Source organism: Bos mutus, chromosome 22, assembly GCF_027580195.1.
Source record: "Bos mutus isolate GX-2022 chromosome 22, NWIPB_WYAK_1.1, whole genome shotgun sequence".
NCBI lineage: Eukaryota > Metazoa > Chordata > Mammalia > Artiodactyla > Bovidae > Bos > Bos mutus.
Window position 1 is genome coordinate 56,093,509 of NC_091638.1, and position 23,458 is coordinate 56,116,966.

Consider the following 23,458-nt stretch of genomic DNA (forward strand, 5'->3'; position numbering starts at 1 on the left):
GGGTTGATCATGCTCCATTGACCATGGAAAAATATTCGAATTTCACTATAAAAGGAATGGAAAGCCATTAAGTGTTTTTTTAATTAAAAAAACAAGTTTTATGGGTTTTGACAAATGTTTGATGTCTTTTATTCACCGTTACACTGTCATATAGAGTAGTTTCACTGCTCTAAAAAACTTGAGCCTCACCTATTTGACTTCCGCCTCACCAGACCCTGACACTCACTCATCTGTTCACTGTCTCTGTTCTTTTCTAGAATGTCGGTATATTGAATTTTTAAACAGTAGTTTTGAGAGATTTTTATGAACACAGCATTTTGTTAAGTAGTGGGAGCTCAGTTCAGTTTAGTTGCTCAGTTGTGTCTGACTCTTTGAGACCCCATGGACTGCAGCCTGCCAGGCCTTCCCTGTCCATCAGCAGCTCCCGGAGCTTGCTCAAACACTCGTCCCAAGCATCAGCCTTCCAACCCTCTCATCCTCTGTCACCCCTTTCTCCTCCCGCCTTCAGTCTTTCCCAGCAACAAGGTCTTTTCCAATGAGTTCTTCACATCAGCTTGCCAAAGTATTGGAATTTCAGCTTCAGCATTAGTCCTTCCAATGAGTATTCAGGACTTATGTCCTTTAGGATTGACTGGTTTGATCTCCTTTCAGTCCAAGGGACTCTCAAGAGTCTTCTCCAGCACCACAGTTGAAAAGCATCAGTTCTTCGGTGCTCAGCATGCTTTAAAGTCCAACTCTGCCATCCATACAGACTTCTGGAAAAACCATAGCCTTGACTATACAGACCTTTGTTGGCAAAGTAATAGCTCTGCTTTTTAATAGCTTTTCTTCCAAGGAGCAAGCATCTTTTAATTTCATGGCTGCAGTCACCATCTGCAGTGATTTTGGAACCCAAGAAAATAAAGTCTCTCACTGTTTCCATAGGTTTTCCCATCTATTTGCCATGAAGTGATGGGACCAGATGCCATGATCTTTTTCTTCTGAATGTTGAGTTTTAAGCCAGCTTTTTGACTCTTGTCTTTCACTTTCATCAAGAGGCTCTTTAGTTCCTCTTCACTTTCTGCCTTAAGGGTGGTGTCATCTGTGTATCTGAGGTTATTGTTATTTCTCTCAGCAATCTTGATTCCACCTTGTGCTTCCTCCAGCCTGGCATTTCACATGATGTACTCTGCATATAAGTTAAATAATCAGGGTGACAATATACAGCTCTGATGTACTCGTTTCCCAGTTTGGAACCAGTCTGTTGTTCCATGGTCAGTTCTAACTGTTGCTTCTTGACCTGCATACAGATTTCTCGGGAGGCAGGTCAGGTGGTATAGGTACTAAATAACTAACAATTAGAAGCATACTTCTTTTTTTCTATTGAGTAAAATTCACATAACCTAAAATTCATCATTTTCACCACTTAAAATGTGTGGCTCAGAGACTGTTAGCGCATTCACAAAGCTGTGCGCCACTGGCACCACTGCTGTCCGGTTCCAGAGCATTTCCATCACTGCAGAATGAAACCTCGTGTCCAGTAAGCAGTTCCTTTCCTCATCCTCTGGCAATCACTGGTCTGATTTATGTCCCTGTGGATTTGCCTATTCTGTACATTTCATTTATGAAATCATAATACATGGCCTTTTGTTTCTGGCTTCATTTACTTAATGTTTTTAAGGTTGATCCATGTTGTAGCATGTTTCAGTATTTCTGTCTTTCTTGTAGCTGAGTAATAATTCACTGAATGAATATACCACATCTTGTTGAATCATTCGTCAGTGATGGACATTGGTGTTGTTTTCACTTTTTGACTATTATGAATCATGCTGCCATGAACATTCATGTATAAGTTTTTGTTTGAACATATGTTTTAAAATCTCTTAGGTTTATAACCAATATATTTCTTTTGATAAACTTTTATAAAAGAAGAGGCAGGTTACCTGATGGCTTACTTGTGGTAAACTGCTGAAAGAATGATACTTTTCTCTTGGCATGATATTCATCATTGAATACTGAAATCCCTTAATTATTCTGTTGTCTTTGCACAGAACAGAAAGTTGGTCCTGATAGGGTGACAGTAGTAGCTTTCCCTTTGAATTCTGTTGAGAGGAATTTCCTGAATTATGTTGTGTACCATTTAGTCTCAGAGAGTGAGATTCACTCACTGTGAAGTTTTATTATAAGATCTGCCTGTAGTCTCCAGGAATCTCCGAATGTATGAATTGTGTTTAACATTTTGCATTTAGAGGGATAGTAGGCAGGATTCCCATTCTGTAATCTGTTTGGCATCAATAATTTTACAGAGGTTTTATTCTTACTAACCACATTCCCTCTGAGGTTTGGACTGTGATAGAGTGGCATTAAATATTAGCGTTTTTTTTTTTTCCTATTCCAGCACCCAACCTCGAAGCTTTGTTTTGCTCTTACTGCTTTGACAAATTAATTTTCCTCAAGAAGAGTTGGCAAATGTTTTCTTCCTCTAGAAAGTTTGGAGTAACCTGACCAATTTATTTAAAAGCTAATGTTGTTTTTCAGACTTATTGAAAGTGAGAAACATTCTTTGCTTTCTTTGTAGTGTCTAAGTGACTTTGGGGTTCCCTGGAGATGATGGGAAATAGATAAATTATGTATTAACTGCCATCATAATTTAGTCCAGGAAATTCTTTTTAGGCAGGCACTTTAAAAGAGTTTGTGTATAGAACACTGGACTAGAACCAAGAATATTTTAATTTCACATCCTTAAAAGACTCACTGCTGCTGCTGCTAAGTTGCTTCAGTCGTGTCTGACTCTGTGCGACCCCATAGACGGCAGCCCATCAGGCTTCCCCGTTCCTGAGATTCTCCAGGCAAGAACACTGGAGTGGGTTGCCATTTCCTTCTCCAATGCATGGAAGTGAAAAGTGAAAGTGAAGTCACTCAGTCATGTCCGACTCCTAGCGACCCCAGGGACTGCAGCCTACCAGGCTCCTCCGTCCATGGGATTTGCCAGGCAAGAGGACTGGATTGGGTTGTCATTGCTAGCTTGTACCTTGAGACTTCTTTTTGTAAAAAAGATAATATTGACTCTCTAGTTTAAAGGAATGTGTGATGGGAAATGAGTTCTGTTAATCAAGGTTCTTTATTTTGGGAGATATGTGTGTTATATGTATCTTGTTAGTATTTTTTCTTTATTTTAATAAGTGAGTGAATCGGCTGATTATAATAAAAGCCTTTGTCCAGTACTGTATGTGTATTCTATTTACCATTTCCAGTACTCTTCTTTTTTCTGTGTAGTTTTGGATTTCTACCTGGTATGTTTTCCTTCTGAAAGAAGGACTTCTTTTAACATTTCCTGTAGTTCAGAGTTGCTGGTGATGGATCCCTTCATGGATTTTTGTCTGTTTGAAGAAGTCTTTAATGTGCCTTGATTTATCTAGGCTGTTTTCTCTGGGTATAGAATTCCAGGTTGGCAGTCGTTTTTTTTTTAACACTTTAGAAATATTTCTTCACTTCCACATCAACTTTGCTTTCCTGCCAGACCTAAATATGTATTTTTTACATGATTATTCTATATTTCCTGCTGACATAGACATCTGCATTGGTAGTTCTACAGTATTTATAAGTACTAGAGTGCTTTGGTGTCTTTGGCAGACTAATATTATTTGCCTATGTTTAGTTGTATGATATGACCATAATCTTGAGATAGAAAACATGAAACAGGTTTTTGTATTTTCTTTACTGCTTATTTATTATTGATCAGAGAGATGGATTGATGCTGTTATTGATAACCCCAGCCTGGACAGGCTAGGTCACTTGTATTTACCTTCATGTGATCTTCTGATATACATTTTATCAACTTGAAAAATTTTGCAGACTAACAACTGGTAATTGTTTGCTAGCCAGACACTTGCATTCAGTAGTATTTCTTTCTCTTCTTGCTCCTCTGTCCCAGCAGGTATTACTCTCTTGAGAAGACACACCGACAGTTAGCACTTTCTTCAGATTCTGACAGTTGGCGAACAGCTGCTCTTGATCATAAGACTTAGAAGACAGTCTCCATCTTCCCAGATTGGATGTCTTTTCACATGGATTTTCTATTTCTCTGTCTTTTAAAAAAATAAATATTTGGGAACATTCTGGATTACAACTGTTCATCCTCATCTATGCAAAGGAAGGAAAGCTGTTGTGCTTGGATTTTGAGGAGGTATGTCTTTTTTTCTTCTATTGCAAAATTACATCACTTAGAGCAGTATGACATCCTAACACTGCCTCTTTCCTCAGTGGAACTCAGTTCTCATTCATTCATTTGCTCCATCTCCCTTACTCCTGTTCTTCCTTTATTTGTAGCAGTCATCGTAGCTCAGTAAGTTTCTCTCCTTTATTTTTTTGGGCCACACCACACGGTATGTGGAATCTTAGCTCCCCAACCAGGGAGCGAGCCCATGCCCCCAGCATTGGAAGTGCAGAGTCTTAATCACTGGACCACCAGGGGAGTCCTAGTAAAACTTCCTTGATGTGTAATATCACAAGCTCGTTTCTTACATCTTGGTGAATGTCACTGGGCTCTGGGTTAGTCTAATAAGTAACAGGAAGAAGCAGTTTGAATTCTTATAACTCAAGTTGAGATCATGACTTTGATGAATTGAGTTTTTTGTTTGCCTCCATTTTGCAGAGGCACTGGGTGGTTTGGGAAAGCTTACTGTCCAGCATAAGATATGGCTGTATGATTTTATAGTCTGGTTCAGTATCATTTGCAAGAAGAGATGTGATATTATAGAGTTTTGAACTAAAAATTTAGACACTTCAGTCCTAGTTTTGACATTTTTATGGCCATATTTTGAGAGTTAAAGCATGTTCATTTTCTTATCTTTAAAATGTGTTATTGTTATTTGTTTTACACAAAACTTATGGGATTGTTGAGGATCAAGTGAAAAAATTTGTGTGGAAGACTGTTTTTATCAATATAAGGGGTTGTTACTGCATCGTGGAAAGCTGTAGGCATCTCTGTTTTATTTTCACTCAGAGACTCAGTTTTTATTTCTACAAAATTTTTGGTGGTACAGCCCAGTCCTGAATCAACTTTTAAATCCCCATGCTTAACTATGGTGGAACATTAGTGTTTACAGTGCCTAATTACATGGTAGGTTCTCATATTTTAAAAAGCAGATCTGTGTGATGTAATGCTGAGAAAACTTCAATTTGTGTGATAAGGAAGCATTTTACAAGATCTTTTGGTAGTTTTGAAGAGAGACCTCATTTTTTATTTCATGTATTTAAAATATTTATTGAGTGCTTGCTGTATCCTTGGCACTGGGGAAGAAAACTGACAAAAGTCTCTGCTTTTATAGAGCTTACGTTGTATAATATATGGGGAGATAGAATAAACAAAATAAGTAAAAATGCAGTTTTTAACCTATGGTGACCAGTTCTGATGAGAAACGTAAAAGTGGGAAAGGGGAATAGGGCTCACTGAGGGAGGAATATATTTAGTGCTCACAGACAGCCTTAAAGAGAAGGTGACATTTGAATCAAGTCTTGAAAGAGATGACGGACAAATGCAGAAATATGAGAAGAGCATGCCAGGCATAGCAGATGGCAAGTGCAAAGGTCCTGAGACACAAACGTGTATGAGGAATGGCAGGGGTTGGGAAGGGTGGGTTTTATGGTGCCTTATGGAAGTACTTCGCAGCTGAACAGCAAATGGAAGTACTTTGCAGACTTCGATGTGCACGTGAATGACTTAGGGTATTCCTGTTAAATGATCTGGCCCCAGATGGTTTGTTTTTCATCTGACAGCCACCGTGATCTGAAGTAGCTGTGCGAAGTGGCTGTGGAAAGTGGCTAACGTCGATGAGCGTTATAGATGTACAGTGTTAGGTTAAAAGAAGCACTGGTCCTTTGTTCGTGTACTGTCAGATTATGTCTTAGGTATTGTGTCCTCTTAGGGACTGTATACTTCGGTGGGACAGTGTTAATCTAAATTGTCCACATTAAAGTGACCAGAATACTGAGAGCTCTAGCCATCTTTATCTAGTGAAGAAGAGTAGCAGAATCAGGTGGTCTTTTGCTGTGGAAGCTAATACTTGGAAACTCAACTACCTAGATATATTTGGAAGAGCTTTAAGCAACAGGAGCAGGCTTCTCATCTGTATTACAGCAGAGGGCGACAGCAGGTGGAGATTACATTAGCGGACGTGAATTTTATCCCAGCCTGGGGAAGACCTTTCACACAGAGGATCTGTCCAGCAGTGGAGCAGGTGGATTGTGAGGCCCCTGTCTTAGAGACACTCGGGTATAGGCTGGATGCTTGTCTTCTGGAGACACTGAGAGGAACCCCGCTAGAGGCTGGGCTATGTGAGTTTTCTCATCCCTCACAGCTCCTACGCTTTTCTAACTTCAAATGTTCTCTCTCCTTAGTGCTAATGTTGGCAATGACGAGAAAGTAATGAAAGTCTTGTTGACTTAGTTCCTTAATAATTGGGGAAGAAATAAAATGAAATGTCTGCCAACCAGCCAGAGAGTACAGATTAAAAGCAGTTTTCTTAAGTATGTAAAGTACAGAAGTACAATACTAGATCTGTACATGAAATTTCATTTTTACTTTATAATTATTTTTTCCATAGAGCATCTCTTAAGACTAGCCTTTCATGGGCATAATTTGAGACATGTTATCCTCAAAGATTGTTAGAGAGTTTATAATGTTACACTCCATGTAAAAAGTAAAGGCTGCTATAGTGTAGAAGAAGGCAGGGATTTGTCTGTTAAAACCAGATTTTGCCCCTGTCTCTGCCACTTGCTATGTACAGTGGGAAGTTTAATGATGAGATGTAATTTTCTTTTCTGCTGTTGGCAGTGTTTACCTTTCAGAATTGTATATATACTGGAAATAATTTATTCTAAGTTTAAAGCCTGGTGCAAAGCGCATAGATGGCATAAAATTAATGCTAATTATTATTAGTAGCAACTATTCTGACAACATTGCTTAAATTGGAGGGTTTATTATTTATATGTATGCAGTAAGGTAAGCTGGGAGTCTCTATCAACAAACCCATTTGCATCTTCAAGCTTTACAAATGCAGACCAGGAGTTAACTACTTTTGTGTGGGTTTTTCCACACCACAGTTGTCTATTTCCATACCAACTGAGTGTCCAACAATTCAATTCAATTCTTACACTGTCTCCCTGGAGCTAGTGTCAGATCTATAAGTTCAGTTTCATAAGACCCCCAGGGTAGACACCAGTTGTAAGTCCTGGGTCACCTGTTACCCTCTCTGACTTTGCTACAAATTCTGTGGTTTCCATGACCCCCTTCTCAGGTTCAGTAATTCACTGGGTTGACTCACAAAACTCAGAAAAAAACACATTGCTTACATTTACAGATTTGTCAAGAAGGACACAGCTCAGAAACAGCTAACTGTAAGAGATGCATGGGTGGGTGTAGGGCGCCTCCCTGCCCTCTGCCCGTGCACCACCCTCTGGTTCCTTGTGCTCACCCATCTGGAAGCTCCTGGAACCCCTTTGTTGAGGGAGTTTGTGGAGTTTGCATCACCCTGGGAATGATTGGTTGAATCACTGACATGGGTGGCTAACTCTGTCCAGTCTGTCTCCCTTCCCCAGATTGGGGGCAGAACCTGAAAGTTGCAAACCTCTAATCACAGGGATAGTTCCTCTCGCAACTACCTCCCATCGGGATGCTATCTAGGGCCCCCCACCGCCACCCCGCAAGAGTCATCTTGTTAGCATAAACTCAGGTATGGTTGAAAGGGGCTTGTTTTGAATAACAAAAGACACTGCTCTAACTCGGGAAATTCAAAGGGTTTTAGGAGCTGTGTGTCAGGAACTGGAGGTAAAGACCAAATATATATTTCTTACGATATCATAGTTATTGTTGTTGTTCATTCGCTAAGTTGTGTCCAACTCTTTGCAACCCATAGACTGTAGCACACCAGGCTTCCTGTCCTTCACTATCTCCCTGAGTTTGCTCAAACTCATGTCCATTGAGTCAGTGATGCCATCCAACCATGTCATTCATAGTACGATTACATAAAACTAGATTTTGCTTTTAGAGTAGAGGGCTGAGTTTCAGAACATCAGTAGTGAGTTCCCTCTAGGTCACTGATTTGTTTCTTTATTGGGCTGTGATGCCACCATTTTGATTCTTGGTAATGTAAATAGCATTTGAGATTCTTAGATGAAAGGTACCATTGAAAACAGCTAGATGTCATTTTCCTCAGGGATCATTATCAGATTCCAGTATCAGTTCTTTTTCTGCATAGACTTTTGTCCTCAGATGACTGTACTCTAATTCCGTGACAGAGCTCGTTCTTAGTGTAATGTGACAAAAAGAAATAATTTTTCCAACAGTAATAAGGCTTGTTGTTCTTAGACCTGTTGGGTCATAAAATTTGGGTAGAGATGTCTTTCGGTAGTTTTAATCCTTTTAACAGTAAACCACATGTGAATTTTCATAGGAAGGAAGGAAGGGTAAATTGTTTGGAATTTCAAATTCATTTCTACTTAAAATTTTTTTTCCGTACCTCTGTCTGCTAATTTTAATATGCTTGTTAAAGATGTGGTCACTGCCTTGTCCTAATACAAAAATTTCTTTACAGAGAATGTAAGCTTTAAATAGGGCTTCTTTGATGCAGAGATGGTAAAGAATCCCCATGCAATGAAGGAGACCCAGGTTTAATCCCTGGGTCAGGAAGATCCCCCGGAGACAAGAATGGCTACCCACTCCAATATTCTTGCCTAGGGAATTCCACGGACAGAGGAGCCCGACGGCCTACAGTCAATGATTGCAAAGAATCGGAATTGAGTGAGAGACTAAGCACACAAGCCTTACATGTTTGAACCTCTACAGGAAGTATCTGGGTATACAGCAGTGAGCACTGGTCTAAGAGTGCCCAGCTGAGTTCTCAGCACATATTCAGTTCAGTTGCTCAGTTGTGTCCGACTCTTTGTGACGCCATCAATCGCAGCATACCGGGTCTCCATGTCCATCACCAACTCGTGGAGTTCACTCAAACTCGTGTCCATCGAGTCGGTGATGTCATCCAGCCATCTCATCTTCTGTTGTCCCCTTCACCTCCTGCCCCAATCCCTCCCAACATCAGGTCTTTTCCAGTGAGTCAGCTCTTTGCATGAGGTGGCCAAAGTATTGGAGTTTCAGCTTTAGCATCAGTCCTTCCAGTGAACACCCAGGACTGATCTCCTTTAGGATGGACTGGTTGGATCTCCTTGCAGTCCAAGGGACTCTCAAGAGAGTCTTCTCCAGCACCACAGTTCAAAAGCACCAATTCTTCGTCGCTCAGCTATCTAAACAGTCCAACTCTCACATCCATACATGACCACTGGAAAAACCATAGCCTTGACTAGATGGACCTTTGTTGGCAAAGTAATGTCTCTGCTTTTTAACATGCTATCTACATTGGACATAACTTTCCTTCCAAGGAGTATGCGTTTTTAAATTTCATGGCTGCAGTCACCATCTGCAGTGATTTTAGAGCCCCAAAAAATAGCCACTGTTTCCACTGTTTCCCCGTCTATTTCCCATGAAGTGATGGGACCGGATGCCATGATCTTAGTTTTCTGAATGTTGAGCTTTAAGCCAACTTTTTCACTCTCCTCTTTCACGTTCATCAAGAGGGTTTTTAGTTCCTCTTGTTTCTGCCATAAGGGTGGTGTCATCTGCATATCTGAGGTTATTGATATTTCTCCCGGCAATCTTGATTCCAGCTTGTGCTTCTTACAGCCCAGCGTTTCTCATGATGTACTTTGCATATAAGTTAAATAAGCAGGGTGACGATATACAGCCTTGACGTCCTCCTTTTTCCTATTTGGAACCAGTCTGTTGTTCCATGCAGCACATATTAGGCACTCAGTAAATATCTGTTCTCTTCTAGGGGTTAGAAAGTCAGTTCTAGCCTTTGCTGCCAGCTACCTATGTAAACTGACTAGAATCTCTGTGTGTGGTAAGTCTCTCAGTCGTGTTTGACTCTTTGCGACCCCGTGGACTGTAGTCTACCGGGCTCCTCTGTCCTGTGGGCTAATAAAGGTTTACTAATAAAAACCATGCAGCCATGAAATTAAAAGACACTTGCTCCTTGGAATAAAAGTTATGACCAACCTAGATAGCATATTAAGCAGCAGAGATGTTACTTTACAACAAAGGTCCATCTAGTCAAGGCTGTGGTTTTTTCCAGAAGTCATGTGTATGAGAGTTGGACCATAAAGAAAGCTGAGTGCCAAAGAATTGATGCTTTTGAACTGTGGTGTTGGAGAAGACTCTTGTGAGTCCCTTGGACAGCAAGGAGTTCCAACCAGTCCATCCTAAAGGAAATCAGTCCTGAATATTCACTGGAAAGGCTGATGCTGAAGCTGAAACTCCAATACTTTGACCACCTGATAGGAAGAACTGACTCATTGGAAAAGACCCTGATGCTGGGAAAGAATTGAAGGCAGGAGGAGAAGGGAACGACAGAGGATGAGATGGTTGAATGGCATCACCGACATGATGGACATGAGTTTGAGTAAGCTCCGGAGTTGGTGATGGACAGGGAACCATGGTGTGCTGCAGTCTATGGGGTCGCAAAGAGTCGGACACGACTAAGCGACTGAACTGAACTGAATAAATGAATCAGATGCACTTTCCTAAGATCAGAGGATTTCCCAACTACTCACCCAAATGTTGAAAATGTTAGTCATTAAGTAGTGTCCGAGTCTTTGCTACCCCAGGGACTGTAGCCTGCCAGGCTCTTCTGTCCATGGCGTTTCCCAGGTGAGACTAGTGGAATGGGTAACCTTTCCCTCCTCCAGGGGATCTTCCCAACCCAGGGAGCAAACCCAGGTCTCCCATATTGCAGGCAGATTCTTTACAGTCTAAGCCACCAGGGAAGCCCAATCTCATGTCTTATCTTTTAAAATCATTAGAATCCTGGCCCTAATTCTGTGACTCAGTTTATTCTTAGCTTTATTTTTAAAAATTTAGTTTCACTTGGCCTTCAAGTCAGTTTCTTGAAAGCAGGCACAGAGTCACCAGATAGACTGAATTGGAAAGTACCGTGAAATAACCCATTCTCTGTGGCTTCGGTTCTTTCCTTGGCCACATGTTCTTCCTTCAGTTGAGTTACCTTAGATTTTCTCTTCATTTTTAGTTGGGACTGGCTGTTTATTAACAAGAAGATTTCTTAGCACCAGTCCAAACAGGGTGGAATGGGAGCCTCATAAAATGACGATCATTTTCCCAGTCATGTAGATCCCTAAATGGTGCCATGTGCAGTATAGTTTGGGTTCTTGGGAATACTGTTTAAGCTTTTTTGTTGTTGTTGTTCCAATGTTTTCTTAAGATAGGTTTAGAAAAATTTGACCAGTTGACCAAAGTTTTAAAAAAATGTCATATATGTTTTTCCCATGTTTACATATGTCATATTTCAGACAATGAATGTAAACGCATTATGATTGTCAATTTCAATCTGATTTTATTTAGAGTTTGTTTAATTTCTTTTTGTACCTAGAGAATTTACATTACTCTTTCACGTATTCTGAAATAAGAATTGCCTTTTTCTCTTCTAGCTTGCAGAATTAACTTTCTTTTACCGTGTTTTAGTAACTAAACTTTTCTTTTTCATGGTCCTAAAATGAGATGACAGACTTGGCCATTTAAAAAGTAAACTAGAGAGGAGAGGGAAGAAAGGAATAGGTGAGGGAGATTAAGAGGTACAAACTTCTAGTTGCAAAACAAAATGTGTCATGGGTGTGAAATGTAAAATTGGGGGAGTATAGTTAATAACTTTGTAATATCATCTATGGTGATGTATTGTAACTAGATTTATTATGGTGATCAGTTTAAAATGGACTATAGAAATACTGAATCACTGTGTTGTATAACAGGAAATAGTATCGTTGGTTATACTTCAGAAACACAAACTCATAGCAAAGATGAGGTTTGTTACTAGAGGTGAGGGGGATGGATGGAGGCGAGGGGGCAGTTGAATAAAGGCGGTCAAAAGGTACTAGCTTCCAGTTTTAGATAAGTACTAGAAATGGCACCCCACTCCAGTGTTCTTGCCTGGAGAACCCCAGGGACGGGGGAGCCTGGTGGGCTGCCATCTATGGGGTCGTCGCACAGAGTCGGACACGACTGAAGCGACTTAGCAGCAGCAGCAGCAGGGATGTAATGTACAACATGATAAATATAATTAACACTGCTTTATATCACATATGAAAGTTGTTGAGATGGTAAATCCTAAGAGTTTTCATCCCACAAAAAAAATATTTTTCTCCTAGTGTTTTAATTTTGTTACCTATATGAGACGATGGATTTTTATTAAACTTACTATGATAATCATTTCATGATGTATATAAATCCAATTATGATGTATATTATGCATTCTTCAAATCCATGAACATGGTATATCTTCCCATCTGTTTGTGTTGTCTTCAGTTTCTTTTGTCAGTGTCTTACCGTTCTGAGTTTTTAGGACTTCCTGTGTATAGTATCATGTTGTCTGCAAACAGTGACAGTTTTTCTTCTTCCTTTCCAGTTCAGATTAATCTGAATTCCATCCCACATGGATGATTACCATTATAATTTTGTAAACATTCTTCTATACATGTCTCTTTACAAGTATATACACATATAGATGTGTATATATGAAGTAATTTTACATAAATAGGACAGTATTATAATGCTGTTTTTCTTTTGCCTCAGGCATAGGTTTTGGAGATTTTTGTGTCAGTAAGAGACCAGTGTTAAAGATGGTATATTTCTTTTTGGACTGTGTTTCATGGCTTATCTTATCTCTGAGTGTTCACTTACCAAGTAATATTTTGATATTTATTCAGTTTACCAAGGAGACTGCTGAGAAAAGAAGGTACTGACTGACTGATAGTTATAATTCTGATTATAAATTAAAATATTAGTGCTATGGGACAGATAAGTATGAGGCTTTACATAATATGAACAACTTTTTTTCCAGAGTATAATTATCACTTTAGATAAGGTGGATCCAGCTTTTGTGTGGACAGAGATAATAGGTGTGGTGTGATGAATAGAAGGCTGAATTCAACTTTGACTATTCCACCTGTTAGCTCTGAGATATTAGGCAAGTCTCTTAATCCTTTTTGAACTTTGGTGATGCAGACAGTAAAGAATCTGCCTGAAATGCAGGAGACCTGGGTTTGATCCCTGGTTGGGATGATCCCCTGGGGAAGGGAATGGCTACCCACTCCAGTATGCTTGCCTGGAGAATTCCGTGGGTCACAAAGAGTCAGACACGACTTAGCGACTGACACTTAACCATTTTAGTATTTAGTTGCTTTGTTCATTAACTGAATAATTGACTTCTCAGATCTAGTCCAACTCTAAAACTTTATGACCATAAAATAAGAGCCATCTTTTACCTTGGTTCATTGAGGTGTAACCTTTATACTTCTATCTGTCTTACTCAAGACGTGTAAATGGCCCAAAATGAAGGCCAGGGAGTATAGTCCTGAGACCCTTAGAAAAACCACAGAATGAAGCAAGAGGTAGCACTGTGTTAGTTTTTAGAGGAGGTGTGAACCTGTGAACTTCTTTTGCATTCTTTGCAATTATTTCACAACCAGTTCTAGATAGAAATATTTTTCTTATTTGTGAATAAGAATATGGCATTGAGGATGTAGAGGCTGTTGATTTGGTCGCTCAATTTTCTAGCCTTATTCCGAGTGACTTGCCGGAATTGGTTATGTCCTCTTTGTTTTCCTGACTTTTTTTTTTTATTCTCAGTAGAAAGATCTTGAGATTCAAACTCAATTGTCTGTGACACGCATTGGTTAGATCAGTGATAGAAGAGAGTTGGAAGACCTGTTTTTCTTCTTCATTTTGACAGAAGAAAATAAAGTGAATTGCTCTACTTCTCCATGCTTGATTCTTTTTACTAAAAGAAAACAAAATCTGACTCTTCTTACCTCCCATATCTTGGAATAATGAGGTCATTCTTTGGAATCTTTTAAAAAATGTCATGTAAAAATTTTGAGGTATAATTTCTAGTAAACGCACAAATCTAAGATGTATGCATAGCTTACTGAATTTTTATATGTGTATGCTGCTGTATATGTAATCACCAGTCAGTTCAGTTAGTTCAGTCGCTCAACCATGTCTGACTCTTTGCAACCCCATGGACTGCAGCACTCCAGGCTTCTCTGTCCATCACCAGTCAGATCAAGACTTAGAACATTTTCCTGTCCGTAGGATTCCTTCATACCCCTTTCCAGTCACTCTGTGCCCTGCTTAGAGCATGCTTTGTGTAGAGCACACTTTGAGTGCTCTATTATTCATCTTAAGAAGCGATTGAAAACAAATCTTGACATCGTTTATGTTTGATCAGTAATCTGAATCTTGAACCCTGTAATAAAGTGTGATCTGTAGATAGTAAGGTCTTTAGCCTTTTAGATAAGGCATAATTGTGTTAAAGTGCTTTCCTGTGTGTATGTGTGCTTAGTTACTCAGTTGTGTCCAACTTTGCACCCCACGGACTGTAGCCTGCCAGGCTCTTCTGTCCATGGATTCTCTAGGCAAGAAAACGAGTGGGTTGCCATTCCCTGCTCCAGGGGATCTCTCCAACCCAGGGATGAAACCCAGGTCTCCTGCGTTGCAGGCAAATTTTTTACCACTCAAGCCACCAGGGAAGCCCACAGAGGGAGTAATTTTACATTGATAGAGGTAGTGTTGTGCATTTTCTTCTTTTCTTCTCTGTGTAGACTTTTTCCTGAAAATTTTTGGGTTGTCTGAAAGTAAATTTATTTGGAACGTTGTAGGTAAGTGGGAAAAGGAAAGCTGGGTTTGGCTAAGTGAACGATGAAGTTGTTCCAGTTCTGTGAGTTCTGTTCTTCTAGCTGTTTCGTTTTGTAACCCTGCAAACAAGGCCTAACCTCATTTTTTACATCTCATATTTATTCAGTGTGGTTTTGTCTGAGGCACTGTGTGTGTCTTTCTAAACTGCTGCGGTGCAGCTTTAGCTTACCTCATGCTTCCACTATATGTATTACGTGATTTTGTCTACTAATTTGCATATTTGTATCTTTCATTTTAGAAGTTGTAGATTTATGGAAAAGTTAAGCAAAGATAATATATAAAGTCTGTCACGCTCCTATTTTCCCTGTTGGTAACATCCTGTTAGTTTTATGGAGATAAATTTGATGTATTTTAAAATTTGCCCATTTGAAGTGTACATTTCCATTTGAAGTGTACATATACGTTTTAGTATATTCACAGAGGTGTACAACCATCACCACAATCTAATTCCAGAATACTTGCATCATCCCCCAAAGAAATTGTGTACCCCATTATCAATCCCATTTCTGCCCTCCCCTTAGCCCTTGTCCTAGGTAACCACTAATCTGTTTCCTATCTCTGTGGGTTGTCTCTTCTGGACATCATATCGTATAAATGAACTTTTATACTGTGTGGTCTTCTGTGGCTGGTTTCTTTCATGTAGCATGTTTTCAGAGTTTATTCATTCTGTAGCACGTGTCCATTCTTTTTCCTATTGCCAAATAACAATTCTGTTGGATGGCTGTGCCACATTTTTTCATTTTGTAGTTGATGGACATTAATTGATTCTATTTTTTGGCTATTGTGAACAGTGCTGGTATGAAATCTGCATACAAGGTTTTGTGTTGACCACATACACCTGCCTGGAGATGGAATTATCAAGTCCTGTGGTAGCTCTGTGTTAAGGATTTTTGAAGCATTGCCTGCCTGGGCCCTTTTACATTTCCGTCAGCAGGGTAGGATGGCTCGAGTTCCTCTACATTCTCTTCAGCACTTGTTACATTGTCTTCTGATTTTAGCCATCCTACTGAGTGTGAAGTTGTATATTACTGTGGTTTTGACTTGCATTTCCCTAATGATTAGTGAAAGTCACTCAGTTGTGTGTCCCAGTATTTGCGACCCCATGGACTATTCAGCCTATGGAATTCTCCAGGCCAGAATACTGGAGTGTGTAGCTGTTCTCTTCTTAAAGGGATCTTCTTAACCCAGGGATCGAAACCAGGTCCCCCACATTGCAGGCAGATACTTTACCAGCTGAGCTACCAGGGAAGCTCAAGAATACTGGAGTGGGTAACCTATCCCTTCTCCAGGGAAACTTCTTAACCCAGGAATTGAACCAGGGTCTCCTGCCCTGCAGGTGGATTCTTTACCAGATGAGCTACCAGGAAAACCCAATGATGAGCATCTTTTCATGTGTTTATCAGCCAGTTCTATATCTTTGAAGAAATATTTTTCAAATTCTTTGCCTGTTTTTTTAATTGGATTGTCTTAATCGTATATAAAGTTTTATTTTACCAAGGAGATTGTAAATCAGTTGAAAGATTATAAATCACTTGAAAAGTTCTAGCCTTAAACAGTAGTTTTTTAAAACTGGGGTATAGTTGCTTTACAATGTTGTGTTAAAACAGTAATTTTAAAATAATAATTATTTAGTGTTTTTGCTTGCTTTTATTCCGTCCCCCGCTTTTCTGAAAGCACTCAGAGAATATCATGCAAGTCAAAGTCCCATAATAAGTGCATTTGGTTTATTTTCTCCCTGATTTGACTACACAGAAAATCAAAGATGGCTGGGAAAGCATGTTTCTTCAAATCTTAGATAGTCTACATTCCTTGGTTAGTGGAGTAAAGTTTTTTTTTTCTTTTTGGAGTAAAGTTTTTTAAAACTGTTTTTGTTGCTTGCTTTTTGTGAGAAAAGTTTAGATTTGTACAGCAAATATAAAAATGACCCAGAGATATATAAATTAGAAAGTTATAATTTCTATAATTTATAGTGATAACCAGTGTTACAATTTTAATATTTGCATGATAGACTGATGCAAACATACCTATAAATACATATGTGTATCTGGATAACAGGGTACATACTGTTTTGTTACGAGTTTTTTCCCCTACTGCACTTAGCAGTATATTATGAACAGATTCTAATCATAACAATATTTTGTGGAGTTAAATTTTGACATCAAGTTATGAAACATCTATTTAAATGGTTGTTTCTTAATGATGATCAGTTGATTTATGAAGATAGGAGGGTGGGGAAATATTTAAATGTTAAACCTGTATTTTTCAAATCATTGGATTCTTTTGTAGATTAAATTAGCTAATGGTAATTATTTTCTACTTTATGTCAAGAAGTATCTGCTTTGGCATCCAAAATTGTTTTTCTAGTTATCATTGGTAATGGATTGATTAAAAATTGTACAGTTGCCCTGATGTATGCAGATAAAACTGCTGGGTGCTAGAGTTTGGATTATGGTCTTGATGGTTATTAATGGAAAGTTTGAAGTCTCTTGGAAAGTTTAACATGTATCTGTTGAGCACCAACTGTGTCAGGCAGTGTAAAGGGGGCAAAAATTAAATGATCAAAGTCCTAGAGATGTTTGTTTTTCCAGCAGGGATGGGGTGGGTGGGAGTGCCAAACTGCATTAGAGCAAAGTCAAAAGGTAAATTTCCTGGAGTGCTGATTTATTTTTGTAGTTTATTTTATACTCAGATTATTTGCATTTCCATGTTTATTTCATAATGACTGTTTTTGCAGTACATTTAAATGATAAAGTGATAAAAATAATTGTTAGGAAAAAGGAAATGTGACTTTGAAACATCACTTTTCTTCTTGAATATTTAAGGCATTAATATTGTTAAAATAATATTGTCCCTGAAAATTTTGCAGTTTTTATGGCAAAGTGAATGAAATTATACTATGAGCAAACCAAAATCTCAGACAAAATTTGAAATAGGGATTATAGGATTATTTTTGTTCTTTTAAATCACTGCTATCAGATTATTTTTTTATCCCCACTTTGTCTTGTACTATATTTATATTGAATTACTGCTTTGACAGTATGAGAAGAAATAATGAAACACATTTTTGCATATATATATATGTATGTGTACAAATTTAAATCAGGTACCAGGTTCTTTATAGTTACTTAAACTAAAAAATCATTACAGCTATCAGAAAAAATCCTAAATTGGACCTCTACCTGTGATTAAGAAAGTCTGTTTTTTCCAACAGGTATGTTGGAAACCAAGAGGCAGTCAGGCAAAACAAGATAATTAGGGGTTTGCATGTTTAACCCTTCCATTCTTTTTCTCAGCCACTTAGTCTCCATACATGGTTGCAGGTGTTTATATGTGAGAACATGAAAAAAAATTTGTTTTGATTCTGACTATTGCAAATAGTGGACTTCCCTTGTAGCTCAGTTGGTAAAGAATCTGTCTGCAATGCAGGGGGCCTGGCTTCGATCCCTGGGTTGGGAAGATCCCCTGGAGAAGGAAATGACAACCTACTCCAATATCCTTGCCTGGAAAATCTCATGGACAGAGGAGCCTCGTGGGCTGCAGTCCATGGGGTCGCAAAGTGTCAGGGACGACTGAGCGACTGACACTTTACTCACTCACTTATTGCAAATAGTAGTCCTTATGAGGCCTCTTCTCCTTATAAGGGCATTATGTAAAATGAGAGATTATACTGCAAAATGATTGTTGTTATTTAGTTGCTCAGTCGTGTCTAACTCTTTGTGACCCCACTGACTGTAGCCCACCAGGCTACCTGTCAGTGGAATTTTCCAGGCAAGAATATTGGAGCAGGTTGCCATTTCCTCCTCCAGGGGATCTTCCTGACCCAAGGACTGAACCCATGTTTCTTACGTCTCTTGCCTTGGTAGATGGATTCTTTACCACTAGCACCACCTTGGAAGCTACTCTAAAATATTGGCTGTTATTCCCTTTGCTGTATAATATAATCCTTATAGTTTTTTTTAACCTAATAGTTGTGCTTATTGCATACCAGGCTGCCCTCTAAGTGTTGGCCATTTAATCTTCACAATTCTGGGAGAGTAGATACTGCTGTAACCCATGAGGAAATTGAAGGTTAACAAATAAGTTGTGGTTGGTGCTGCAATACTCTGAAACCTTTTCTTTACAGTCTGGATATGTTTGTACTTCACACATTTGCAGACTTACCACATCTTTGCGAAAGATTTCTTCTGTCAGTTTCCAGCAATAGGTTAGTGGTAATTTTATCTGATTACCTTTAGAGGGCTTGATAGATTTTGGGATAAGTAAAAGTCCAGGAGCAGTGCTTCAGTCTATTTCTTTGTTAGAAAAATTTGGAACATATGATAGATGTTGGTTAGGTAAGCTGGTGGTGTTTTATAAATCCTCTATTTTGTCAATTCTGAGAGGAATGCCTTTTTTTTTTTTTTTGGCATCATAATGTGTCGATATTGTGTACATTTAATATGGTAGCATTTCTCTTCAAAAAGCTGTTATTTAGGTATAGCTGTCCTCCACCCACTTTAGGTGTGCCTGTTAATCAGTTGATGAGATCTAGCATCAAGGCAGTACAGTCCTGTTTTGACCATTTGACTCTGTTCTACCTGACAAGCACTATCAGCCTGTCGTTCTTGGCCCCGTGCATGGTCTTTGCCTGTTCAGTGCTGAGAGCTAGATTTCCTTTTAGCTAGCTAAGGTTGAAGTTGCTGTGGGTTCCGAGACTTGATTTTGTATCCTCACTTTTTTCTTTAGACTTCCTGTAAGGCTATCTTGATGACTCAGAGACAGATGGACCTATGTGTTTTGCCTTACTAGCTACTGCTAATTGAAGTGAATCAGCTACTTGAGGGGATAAGTTAGCAAACACTTTCACTGGAAACAGGACCTGAATTAAAACTTGAAAGTCCAAGGGCAGTTAATGTTTATTAGATACATCCAAAACATTGTTTTATTATGGGAACACACTTCTACCTGTGTCCTTTTTCGTTTGGTCATGTTGAGGATGCTATATACATGGAGTCATTTGAGATTTGCTTTTTTTTTTTCCCCATTCACTAAGCATACTGCCTTTAAGATCTACTCAGGTTTTCATGTATGCAGTGTGAGCAGTCTTTCTGCTTTCTTGCTGAGTGGGATTCCATTATACGGATGTGCCAGAGTTCAGCATTTGTCTGTTGAGGTGTGTTTGCCTTGCTTCCAGTTGGGGTACTGTCAGTAATGCTGCTGTGAACGTTCATGTACAAGTTTTTACATGAACATAGATCTTTTTTTCTGATAAATGCCAAAGAATATGATTGCTGGGGTGTATGATAACTAAATGTTTAATTTCATAAAAAACTACCAAACTTTTCCATAATAGCTGTACCATTTTATACTGCTACCAGCAGTGTAATGAGCCTACTAATATCTTCTTATTGCTTGTTCATTTTTTGTCACATAAATGGTGCTGAAAATTTTATGTCAGAAAAATCATAAAAAATAAGGTGTATGCATTGACATAGTTGTTTTACCAGTATATACAGTTGCTCTCAGGAGATTAAAATTAGTAGTTCTAGATTGTTTGCTCGGGCAGTCTTTTGTTGATCTCATTGAAGTGATGAATAACTGAAGAATGAGGTAGGTTTTTTAACTGAACTTTCATGCTATATCATTTGACCATTTTGGAATCTACAGAACTGATGCTTCTTTCTCTTTAATTCTCCTAATGTCTCTAGAAATGTGTATCTTTCCCTAAATTGTTAATAATTTCTGATACTACAACTCCTGTTTATTGTAGGATACCTTATATTTTTTCATTCATTTGCCTTTTTATTTTGTCATGAATTATTTTATCTCCCCTTTTAATGACTTGATATGGTATTGAAACTCCAGTTAGAACTGTGCTCACTATCAGAACAGGCAAAACAGGCAAACAGGTTGCCTAAGCAACCGTATCTATACACAGGCCTCACTCAGTCACTGAAATAGCATAGATTTTTTTAGGCCAAGGGAACTATCCAAGAATTTTGTGAATACACACACATTCACACATGTGTTAATGTTTTTTCTTTTTCAGATTCTTTTCCCATACAGGTTTCTACAGAGTATTGAGTAGAGTTCTCTGGGCTATACAGTAGGTCCTTGTTGATTATTTTATACATAGTACTGTGTATATATATATGTTAATTCCAAACTCCTCATTTATCCTCTCCCCCCTTTCCCCTTTGGTAACCATAGTTGGTGTTCTAAATCTGTGACTTACTTAATTAAACAAGAGTGGTGTTAGTAGAGAGGATAGAAAGGAAATAATTCAAGAATATTTGAGAAGCAAGGTGATCATTTTGTAATGTAAAGAAACATCAAATCACTAGGTTGAACTCCAGGAACATACATAGTATTGTAGGTCAACCATACTTCAACAAACATACTTACAGAAAAAAGATCAGATTTGTGATCACCAGAGGTGGGGAGGGGGTAGAGGATTGGATGAAAGTGGTCAGAAGGGTCAAACTTCTAGTTATAAGGGCTTACCTGATAGCTCAGTTGGTAAAGAAGCCGCCTGTAATGCAGGAGACCCCAGTTTGATTCCTGGGTTGGCAAGATCCGCTGGAGAAGGGATAGGCTACCTACTCCAGTATTCTTGGGCTTCCCTGGTGGCTCAGCTACTAAAGAATCTGCCTGCAATGCGGGAGACCTGGGTTGGATCCCTGGGTTGGGAAGATCCACTGGAGAAGGGAAAGGCTACCCACTCCAGTATTCTGGCCTAGAGAATCCCATGGACTGTATAGGGTCACAAAGACTCGGATATGACTGAGCGACTTTCACTTTCTAGTGATAAGATAAATGAGTACTCAGGATGTAATGAGAAACATGATTAATTACTACTGCAGAATGGTAGGTATATGAACGTTGTTAGAAGAGTAAGTCCCATGAGTTCTTACCACAGGAAGAGCTTTTCTCTCTTTCTTATTTTTTAATCTAGATGAGATGATGAATATCAGAGGATGAGATGGCTGGATGGCATCACTGACTCGATGGATGTGAATCTCAGTGAACTCCGCGAGTTGGTGATGGACATGGAGGCCTGGCGTGCTGCGATTCATGGGGTCGCAAAGAGTCGGACACGACTGAGCGACTGATCTGATCTGATCTGATCATTACATGATGTATGTGAGTCATATTATGCTGCACACCTTAAACTTATACCATGAAAGTGAAAGTTGCTCAGTCGTGTCTGACTCTTTGCGACCCCATGAACTATACAGTCCATGAAATTCTCCAGGCCAGAATACTGGAGTGGGTAGCCGTTCCCTTCTCCAGGGCATATTCCCAAAACAGCATCTTCCCAAATTGAACCCAGGTCTCTTGCATTGCAGGCGGATTCTTTACCAGCTGAGCCACCAGGGAAGCCCTAAAACTTACGTTGTATGTCAAATAGCTCAATAAAACTGGAAGAAAAAAAAAGTGGCATTTAGGTAGCATTTGGTGAGGGATAGAGAATGTAGAAGACGGAGAGAGAGAACTCGGGTTTCTCTGTCTTAGGCAGCTTAGTGCCCCTCACAGAAAAAAGGAATGCTGAAAGAAAACAGGTGACCATTTTATTTTGTTTTCCAAGAAGATCGCAAATTAGATGTAGAACTTGAGGTACTCTCTGGTGATACCTGGAAGGAGATGTCTTAATGAGGTGAGACCTCATTGGTTAGATTTAGATATACCGTCTTATGTGGTTCAGTCGTCCAGTCATGTCTGACTCCTTGTGACCCCATGGACTGCGGCACGCCAGGCTTCCCTGTCCATCACCAACTCCGGAGCTTACTCAAACTCATGTCCATCATGTCGGTGATCCCATCCAACCATCTCATCCTCTGTCGTCCCCTTCTCCTCCTGCCTTCAATCTTTCCCAGCATCAGGGTCTTTTCTAATGAGTCAGTTTTTCCCATCAGGTGGCCAAAGTATTGGAGCTTCAGCTTCAGCATCAGTCCTTCCAATCAATATTCAGGACTGATTTCCTTTAGGATTGACTAGTTGGATCTCCTTGCACTCCAAGGGACTCTGAAGTCTTCTCCAACACCACAGTTCAAAAGCATCAATTCTATGGTGCTCAGCTTTCTTTATAGTCCAACTCTCATATCCATCAGTTCAGTTCTGTCGCTCAGTTGTGTCCGACTCTTTGCGACCCCATGAATTGCAGTATGCCAGGCCTCCCTGTCCATCACCAACTCCTGGAGCTTGCTCAAACTCATGTCCATTGAGTCAGTGATGCCATCCAGCCATCTCATCCTCTGTCATCCCCTTCTCCTCCTGCCCCCAATTCCTCCCAGCATCAAGGTCTTTTCCAATGTGTCAACTCTTCGCATGAGGTGGCCAAAGTACTGGAGTTTCAGCTTTAGCATCATTCCTTCCAAAGAACACCCAGGACTGATCTTGTTCAGAATGGACTGGTTGGATCTCCTTGCAGTCCGAGGGACTCTCAAGAGCCTTCTCCAACACCATAGTTCAAAAGCATCAATTCTTCAGCGCTCAGCCTTCTTCACAGTCCAACTCTCACATCCATACATGACCACTGGAAAAACCATAGCCTTGACTAGATGGACCTTTGTTGGCAAAGTAATGTCTCTGCTTTTGAATATGCTATCTAGGTTGGTCATAACTTTCCTTCCAAGGAGTAAGCGTCTTTTAATTTCGTGGCTGCAGTCACCATCTGCAGTG

General features: G+C 39.4%; 1 protein-coding gene across 4 annotated transcripts in view; it reads left to right on the forward strand.

Annotated features, from left to right (window-relative positions):
- Positions 1 to 23,458, forward strand: part of TMCC1 (transmembrane and coiled-coil domain family 1) — a 156,546-nt gene that overhangs the window by 6,440 nt on the left and 126,648 nt on the right. For 2 of the 4 annotated variants that reach the window (XM_070360200.1, XM_070360202.1), the window contains one exon: positions 3,917 to 4,165. The exons of 1 other annotated variant lie outside the window; for it this stretch is intronic. The gene's annotated coding sequence lies outside the window, so the exon portion shown is untranslated. Of the gene's footprint in view, positions 1 to 3,913; positions 4,166 to 23,458 lie in introns of all 4 variants that reach the window. One more of the 4 variants, XM_070360201.1, reaches the window with a different exon arrangement.